We start from the raw sequence: 6,523 nt of genomic DNA, 5'->3' as shown, positions 1-6,523 counted from the left end.
GGCAGACAGAGCCTTCTCTCTGGCTTGTTCACAGCTGGGTCCAGGCTGCTAGTTTTATTTTCTGCCCCAGGAATGCCCTCAAAGCCTGACAACACCCAGAGCCCCTTCTCCAAATGCCCGATGCAAGCCCAGCTGCAGCCCCCAATTCCTCCCCCAGGCCCCTGTCACCCACTAAGAGACACACACACAAGGCCCCAGCACTGAAATTTACTGCCTCCCTGGCAGAGAGGAGGCATTCTGGGCGCAGTGCCCGCGGGCGGGCGGGCGAGTCAGGGGCCGGTGGCGGGGTGTTTCTCTGCTGTATGGTGTGCGGCTCAGGTGAGGCGAACTGGGTATGGGGGGGCCCTGGTCTGGGCTGGGTGATTCTGCCAGTGAGAAATGGATTGTTCACGTACCCTTTGGGTCTATGAGACCCCCGGGGCCAGGGTGGGAAGGGCTGGGAGGGACTGCAGTGTCTTGGAGAAGTTGACCTGGTGGGTCCCTGAGAGCTCAGGGGCAGAGGGACACAGGGTGCGGGCGTCCACACCCTGCAGGTCCAGATGGGGAGAGGGGCCTGACCATGGGGGGCCCCTCCTCGGGTCGTCCCCTGGGGCGACAAGGCTGTAGTGGGCACACGGGGGCTCAGAGTTCGTCGTGGTGACGGGTCAGGTCCTCGCCGTAGTTGGTGGCCTGGCTACCCACGAACATGTTCCAGTTACTCAGGATCTCGGCCTTGCTCAAACGCCCATCCTGGAGGGAGGGTCAGAGGGCAGCAGAGGTGACAAGGGGCCCTGCCTGGGAGACTCCTCTCTGAACCTTAGTATGCCCCCCCAACCCTGGGGGTCTCTGTCCCTCCCTTTCCCCCACCCCCACCCTCCATCTCTGTGTCCCTGGCCCAAGAGGGCCCCAGGGCAGCTCCAGGCCCGGTCCCGCCCGTCTACACAGCTGGCCCCCGGCACACACCTTGTCCGTGTCACTCTCATGCAGCAGGTGGTTGGCTTCCACCAGCGGCTGGTCCTGGGCGGGGGGCAGCACCCAGTGGCCCACCTCACTGCCGTCCAGCCGCCCGTCCTTGTTCAGATCGCGGAAGTCCCGGAACTGCTCCCGCTCCGTCTGCACCCAGGCCGGCTCCTCCTCCCCGGGCTCGGCCGAGTACAGATCCGCTGGGGCGGGCGACGGGGGCAACGTCAGACGGTTCCAAGCCGGCGGGCACCCCGGGGCTCCGCCCCCGCCCTGACGCCGCCTCCCCAGGCCAAGGCACCTGCTCTCCCACCTCGGTCTCCTCTTCTGTTGGAACGGGACTAAGAGCGACACCGCCCTAACAGGTGATCGCCTTGCTACAGGGAAAGGGACTTGATGGATTGATCATTTCCTCGACAGGCTGTCAATTCATTTGCCTGAGACGCACCTGGAATGCTGTGTGCCCTGTGGGCGCAGGCCATGTGAGCAGATACTAAAAAGCCACCCTTAGGACAGCTCACCCCACTTTAAGAAGCTCCCTCGGGACACTTGGGTGGCTCAGTCAGTTAAGCGTCTGCCTTCGGCTCAGGTCATGATCCCGGGGTCCCGGGATCGAGCCCCGCATTGGGCTCCCTGCTCAGCTGGGAGCCTGCTTCTCCCTCTCCCTCTGCCCCTCCCCCTGCTTGTGCTCTCTCTCTCTCAAATAAATAAATAAATAAAATCTTTTTTAAAAAACATTAAGAAAAGATTTAAATAAATAAATAAGCTTTAAAATTTTTTTTAAATTGTGGTAAAAAGCACATAACATAAAGTCCACCGTTAGTGGCATTTAATACATTCACAATGTTGTACAACAACCACATCAATCCAGAACATTTTCATCCTCCCGAAAGGAGACTCCTTTCCCATTAAGAAGTGACCTCCTATGCCCCCACCCCCCCTCCAGCCCTGGGCAACCGGTAATCTAATTCTTGTCTCTATGAATTTTCCTATCCTGAACATTTCCTGTAAACGGAGTCATACAATACTGTGGTCCTTTGTGTCTGGCTTCTTTCACTTGGCATAGTGTTTATTTTTGTATTAAAGTGTAGCTGACACACAATGTTACATTACTTTGGGGTGTCATAGTGACTTAGCATAAGGTTTTGAAGATCGTAGCATCTATGAGTACTTCCTCCCTTTTTATGGCTGAATATCATCCCATTGTATGGATCGCCCACCTTCTGTTTAGCATTCATCCGCTAGGGGCATCTGTGTTGACTAGATGTCATTGCATGAGCTGGGTGCTCTATTACGGCCCCTTCCTTTTTTAAAAAAAAATTTTGTTTATTTGTCAGAGAGAGAGAGAGAGAGAGAGAGCACAAGCAGGGGGAACAGCAGAGGGAGAGAAGCAGGCTCTCTGCTGAGCAGGGAGCCTGACTTGAGGCTCGATCCCAGGACCCCGGGATCATGACCTGAGCCGAAGGCAGACGCTTCACCAACTGAGCCACCCGGCGCCCCTCTACTACCACCTTTACAGGTAAGTACAGGTAAGGAGGCCGAGAGAGATCGAGGAACTCATTTCCCGTCCCATGGCTGGGAGGTGGGAGGTGGGAAGCATGCACGCTTGCTCTGGAGCCTACACCCTTGAGCTCGGTGTACCCCCACCTCTCCCACCTTCCCTGACACGCCACCCACCCTCCCAGCCAGGGTCAGGGCCCGTGACACCCCCTCCATCCTCTGGCTCATATTCTTCCCTATACCATTCAACAGTTGTGAAATTACATTGCTCTGGGGAGTCCCGGGGTCCTGCCCGCATCTGTCTCCCCAGAACCCCACAGGGAAAGGAAGCAGCCTAGGGGGCAAGGTGGGACACTAGGCTTGGCGTGGACTGCCATCCTGCTCCACCTCAGCCAAGTAAGTATCTACCCCTCAGGTCTCAGCTTCCTCATCTGTGAAATGGGGCAATAATATCCATCTTGTCAGTTGATATGTGGATTAAGGGAATTTACAAGTTGTTAACCACTTAGAACAGAGTCTAGCGTGTGGTAACAATGTGTCAGCTGCTGCAATTACTCAGTGGGGATGCTTGAATTCTGACCAAAAAAAAAAAAGACTTCTATCTTCCTCACAGATGTAAGAAAGATAAATTATGCTTAAATAAAAATGTCTTGCCTGCGCGTTTGTTCCATAAAAACATGCTATAGAAAAATGTTTTCAAACTCGTAAAAATATCCATGTTTAACAGCTTTCCCCTCAACCAAATTCTTTGCCCCCTGAGGACAGGGGTAGAGGCAGGGCCAAGGGGAAATTTGGGGGTGTCACGAGGGCCCCCCAAATTCTGAGTAACAGGAGACACAGCCTTTGCTGTGCAAATGCAGGTTCAAGACAAGCTCCGACTTCCCAAACGCAACCACTGCAGCCCCTGAGGCCTGATTTTGTAGATACTCCAGACTCGGCCAGGTAGAACCTAGTCTGTGACATTCTCTGCTGCATCCGCAACCACAAACATGCAGTAGGTGCTCAGTACGTGTTTCCTGGTCCTGGCACACAGTGGGCACTTAATAAATGCTTTTTTGGTCCAGCACACAGAAGGTACTAGATAAATGTTTCCTGGGCCTAGCACATAGTAGGTGCTTGATAAAGATTTGCTATGCCCAACAAATATACATACTCAATAAATGTTTGCTGGGCCCAACACACGGTGGGGGATCGATAAATCCATTTAGGGCCCAGCACACAGTAGGTGCTCAATTAATGTTTGGTGGCTACATGAACTCAATCAGGTGCCCCTGCCCCCACTTCAGAGGGCTGTTGCTCTCCTATGAGTGATATGCATTGGGCTGCTTGGGGGAGGACAGGCGTCCTCAGGGAGGGGATCAGGTCCCACTCACCAATGTACTCATCCACTTGGACGTAGCCATCTTTGTTCTTGTCCAGATCCTCCAGGGTTTCCTAGGGGAAAGAGAGGCATTGGGGCTGGTTCCCGAGGAAGGCTGGCCCCCTGCGGTTGGGATGGGAGGTTCTCTTAGGGAATCCGGCTTGGGCTTCGCTGTATGGCCAGGCATCAGAGCAGTCTCAGTGGGGTCTACGACAGGTGGGGGTGGGGGTAGGGGTTGGGTGGCTTTCTGGGGCGTATAATGATGCAGGCCCTACCTGCCCTTGGTGCGTGGGGGCCAGGGAACCCAGATATCCTGTGATGCACAGGTTGCTTCCACCCAAGGAGACCTGTCCTGCATCCCCCACACTTTTCTCACACGCAACAGCACACACTCTCCAAGGGCTGAAGTGTCTTCCCAGTTAACAGAGCCTAGATCCTAGCTCCGTTTACATATGAGCATGACATACTTGGTGGACCATTGTGACACACGCTCAGTACCTCTGCTCTTGGTTTTCTCCCCACTTCTTGAGCAAACAGCTTCTGTTCCCCACTTTTTTAAAGATTTATTTATTTATGGGGCGCCTGGGTGGCTCAGTTGGTTAAGCGACTGCCTTCGGCTCAGGTCATGATCCTGGAGTCCCTGGATCGAGTCCCGCATCGGGCTCCCTGCTTGGCAGGGAGTCTGCTTCTGCCTCTGACCCTCCCCCCTCTCATGCTCTCTCTCTCTCCCATTCTCTCTCTCAAATAAATAAATAAATAAATAATCTTAAAAAAAAAGATTTATTTATTTAGTATTGGGGGGAGTGAGGACAGAGGGAAAGGGTAAGCGGACTCCCCACTGAGTGCGGAGCGCAAGGTGGGGCTCAGTCTCATGACCCTGAAATCTTGACCTGAGCCAAAATCAAGAGTCAGACGCTTAACCGACTGGCTTAACCACCCAGGCGCCCCTGTTCCCCACTTTTATATTCAAACTCACTCACTGTAGTATGGTGCAGGGTCTGAGAGTGCACTATGGCTTCTTCACAAAGAAAGCTCCAACATTTAAGGGTTGCCAGAAAAAATACAGGATGCTCACTTACATTCAACTTGCAGATGAACAACTAATAATTCTTTAGTATAAGGATGTCCCACACAATATCTGGAACATACTTATACTACAGGACACAGTTACATTTGAATTTCAGATAATTTTTTTAAGCATAAGTATGACCCAAATATTGTGTGGGACATACTTATACTAAAAAAAAAAATTTAGGGGCGCCTGGGTGGCTCAGTCGTTAAGCGTCTGCCTTCAGCTCAGGTCATGATCCCAAGGTCCTGGAATCGAGACCCACATCGGGCTCCTGGCTCAGCGGGGAGCCTGCTTCTCCCTCTCCCACTCCCTCTGCTTGTGTTCCCTCTCTCCCTGTGTCTCTCTCTCTCTCTCTGTCAAAAAATAAATAAAATCTTAAAAAAATAAATAAATAGGGGCGCCTGGGTGGCTCAGTTGGTTAAGCGACTGGCTTCGGCTCAGGTCATGATCCTGGAGTCCCGGGATCGAGTCCCACGTCGGGCTCCCTGCTCAGCAGGGAGTCTGCTTCTCCCTCTGACCCTCCTCCCTCTCATGCTCTCTGTCTCTCATTCTCTCTCTCGCAAATAAATATAATCTTAAAAAAATAAATAAAATAATTTGTCTATATTATTTGTTATAAATTCAAGTATAATTGAATGCCCTTTGTTATTTGCTAAACCTGGTAACTACAGCACTTATATTAAAATTCTTGTTATTTCTTTTTTTTTTTTTTTAAAGATTTTATTTATTTATTTGAGAGAGAGAGAATGAGAGACAGAGAGCACGAGAGGGAGGAGGGTCAGAGGGAGAAGCAGACCCCCGCTGAGCAGGGAGCCCGATGCGGGACTCGATCCCGGGACTCCAGGATTATGACCTGAGCCGAAGGCAGTCGCTTAACCAACTGAGCCGCCCAGGCGCCCTCTTGTTATTTCTTATAAGTGACTTTCCATTATTTTTTTTTTATTAGGCTCCATGCCCAATGTGCAGCTTGAACTTACGACTCTGAGATCAGGAGTCACATGCTCTACTGACTGAGCCAGCCAGATGCCCCCTGTAAGTGACTTTCCTTTAGTTTCCCCTTTCTATAGTATAGTTGGGGCTAACACTAATGGTTTGAAGTCCTGTGTCGGGGGGGGTTACACTCGATATCCATGAATGTGAAAGATGACAGGAGAGTTTAGACAAGGGCTCTCCAAACTCTTTCCATAAAGGGCCAGAGAGGAAATAGTTCTGGCTTTGCGTGCCACATAGTCTCTGTTGAACTGATAGAACTCTCTCTGGTTGTGGCACATGGAAGCCTAGGGGCGTGGCTGTGTTGCAATAAAACTTTATTTGTAAAAACAAGCTGTGGGCTGGATTTGGCTGCAGGTTGGATAGTTTGCTGACCCCTGGTGTGGACCATGGATTCAACTGCCGGGGTTCAAATCTGGGCTGGGCCACTTCTGGTCTGGGTGATCTCAGGCAAGTCCCCTCACCTCTCTGTGCCTGGTGTCCTCATCTATAAAATGAAGATGATAGCGCACCAGGGTGGCTCAGCATGTTAAGCGTCTGCCTTGGGCTCAAGTAATGATCCCAGGGTCCTGGATTTGAGCCCCACATTGGGTTCCCCGTTCAGCAGGGAGTCTGCTTCTCCCTCTGCCCCTCCCCCTGCTTATGCTCTCTCTCTCTCTCTC

At 52.0% G+C, this 6,523-nt stretch overlaps 1 long non-coding RNA gene across 1 annotated transcript; it reads right to left on the bottom strand.

The window, feature by feature from the left end:
• Positions 1-192: 192 nt before the first annotated feature.
• LOC145717624 (uncharacterized) lies at positions 193-3,896 on the bottom strand. The gene is made up of 3 exons (XR_014140970.1): positions 3,813-3,896; positions 943-1,142; positions 193-729 (listed from the first exon to the last, which is right to left on the bottom strand). It is a non-coding gene; the product is annotated as an uncharacterized LOC145717624 (long non-coding RNA).
• Positions 3,897-6,523: the final 2,627 nt, after the last annotated feature.

The sequence above is a fragment of the Leptonychotes weddellii genome, chromosome 16 (genome assembly GCF_054177405.1).
Source record: "Leptonychotes weddellii isolate Sample4059 chromosome 16, ASM5417740v2, whole genome shotgun sequence".
Taxonomy (NCBI): domain Eukaryota; kingdom Metazoa; phylum Chordata; class Mammalia; order Carnivora; family Phocidae; genus Leptonychotes; species Leptonychotes weddellii.
The sequence above is the reverse complement of the archived record's forward strand: the minus strand, read 5'-3'. Positions and strand labels throughout refer to the sequence as shown.